At 37.3% G+C, this 2,541-nt stretch overlaps 1 long non-coding RNA gene across 1 annotated transcript in view; it reads left to right on the top strand.

Annotated features, from left to right (window-relative positions):
• The first annotated feature begins 2,197 nt into the window (after positions 1-2,197).
• LOC138041622 (uncharacterized) overlaps positions 2,198-2,541 on the top strand; it is a 1,725-nt gene continuing 1,381 nt past the window's right edge. Inside the window, exon 1 of the long non-coding RNA XR_011130863.1 lies at positions 2,198-2,376. This is a non-coding gene — a long non-coding RNA (uncharacterized lncRNA). The remainder of the gene's footprint in view (positions 2,377-2,541) is intronic.

Raw genomic sequence — 2,541 nt, 5'->3', positions numbered from 1 at the left:
TGTTTGCAAATGCTTCCGTTTGTTTTGCTTTCCGCTCGACTTCCGCTTGGTTTTGATGTCAAGACAGATAACACGGAAGTTGATAGTTAGTAAAAATATGTCAGGAAGAGTTCCGTTATGGTATCAAAAACCAACAGGACACTTTGAAGAAATTTCATCTAGTAATCGATAGGCCATAATGAAAACTCCGAAATAGACCTTTATACCGATACGGCGGCCATTTTGATTTCTATTGTTTCGAATAGCTATTATGGGATGCCCAGGGGGCAAATACATATTAATTTGCCCCCTGAGCATCCCATAATAGCTATTCGAAACAATAGAAATCAAAATGGCCGTCGGTAAAAAGGTCTATTTCCGAGAGACTTTTGTCTGAATATCATCACCTTCAACTGTAAATATATACTTTTTTTATATAAGAACCTTTTTCATAAGAACATATAAACTGAGATTAACTTGAAAATTATAAGAAAATACCAAGAACATACCCAGGCTGATAGTCAGTTAAGAACGTCTTTATTTTGCTAATTGTTTTCTGATCATGAGTAGTATAAATAAAGGTATTAAAAAGAAATGTAAAATTCAGTAACCTAACAGCACAACTAACTCAAATACTTAGGGAAGTTTTTAACACTACTGGCCATTGTGGTTTTCTAATTTTTATGCTAAGTACACCGAAGAACGACTCAGTTTGTAGTCGAACTTTTATACCACACAACTGTAAAAACATGTTAAGAACATTTTCAGGTTCATGTTGCAAATAGTAATAATAATAAGATAATAATTAGAATAACTTTATTAACAAATTCCTAAACAATCTTAAATCATCAACAACTTGAGGAAATATCTTCACAATTCCATTTCCTTTTTTAAACACTCGTAAAACATTCCGTAAGGGATGTTGCACGTGCAAGCTCCTGCAACATTCCTCACGGAAGAAGCATCTTCGACGAAACAAAAAGTACGTGATGTTTTGATGCGAGATTTTGCTTCCTCATCAAGATTTTTTACATTGTTTTTGTGCTGCTCTCTTGTTTTTGCAGGGTAAAAGCCCAAATCTGAGCAAGGATTTGTGAAAAATACGTTTTCAATTTCTTTAATCACAATTTAAATTACAGGGCCCAGTTGTTCAAAAGCCGATTAACGCTAATCCCAGATTAAAAATTAACCAAGGAGTTTATTTCTCTACTCGCAAATGCTGTTCCACGCTGATATTCGGCAACACTTAACATTAGAGGAAGTCAATTTTGAAAAACGAAAATAAGCAAAAGAAATTTTCACCAAAAAGTTGAAAAAATGAAACCAAAGTTCACGCTTATCCTGGATTAGGTTAACCGGCTTTCGAACAACCGGGCCCAGGTCTTCATTGCCAACCTTATTTTAACATGTTTTGGTGGACGGTATTACAATATAATAAACCATAGGTTCTACGAGGGAGCTCGAGTGGGGCTGGTGCAACCTGGCGCAGTGGTGAGTGCATTGGATCCACGTTCGATTTCAGATGTGTCACAGGTGGATCGAGTTTGTTGGTTCTCTACAGGTACTCAACTTTTTCTCCGGCCGACACCGGTTTGCCCCTCTCCTAACCAGCAACCGGGCCGCTTTTTGTCCCCTATCTTTGCTTGCCCCGTACTCGCCGGTTACCCTTCTTCTCAAAACCCAACCTGCGATTTGAAATAAGTTAATTAAATGGATTCTGGTCAATAGAAAACTGACATATTTTACCAAGACTGAACTGATAAAGCAAGGACCTGCGTGACAAAACAGCAGCACAGGATCCTGGTAAAGGAGTTAATAACGGCAAGAGTATGAAAAGCATTAAAAATGAAAAAGAGCGAGATTGATTGAACGATGAAGGAATAAACTATCTTAATTTAAATTTTCGAAAGGCACTGTTCGGCTTTCATCATACATGGTTTTACACAATTACGGCCAACGGAGACTTTGCGTGTACATTGAAGATTCAATAGCTATGACGGTGGAAACTGTATAACGGACTTAGCGAGTGTCAAAGCTCTCTGGCCTTTTTTTCATCTTGAAATGCTAACTCTTTGACGACTTTCAAGAAAAAAAGTCCTCTTCTTGCAAAAATTACAACTGCATTTAGCAGACGTGATTTTTCAGAATGAACTTTGAACAGACTTGAATAGGACTTGACCTCTTTAGCTTAGGGTATTAACAAGTTTGAAGCTTTCATTACAGGAAGCGTTTAAAATAGCCGGCGGTAAACAGGAAGATCTGCGGTATCTGAAAAAGTATAAATTATCTCATCTTGTTCGCCTCTTGAGCAGTTTGTTTCTTTGCGCAAAGCAGATACTTGAGGAGAACCCTCAGACGAGGAAATTGCCCGTTAATTGAGGTTTGCAGCATTTATTGGTACGTAGACTCACAGCTATACACAGATCTAATTATTAAATAGCCCTCCCTTAAAGTACAACTGGTAATCAGTAACATACGAGATAAACCCTGTGATAGGGTTTGGCTACATAATTCGTTAATATCTGTCGGAAGTTAAAATTATCACAAGCTAAAGATCTTTGC

Source organism: Montipora capricornis, chromosome 3 (genome assembly GCF_036669925.1).
Source record: "Montipora capricornis isolate CH-2021 chromosome 3, ASM3666992v2, whole genome shotgun sequence".
Taxonomy (NCBI): domain Eukaryota; kingdom Metazoa; phylum Cnidaria; class Anthozoa; order Scleractinia; family Acroporidae; genus Montipora; species Montipora capricornis.
This window is presented reverse-complemented; position numbering and strand designations above follow the sequence as displayed.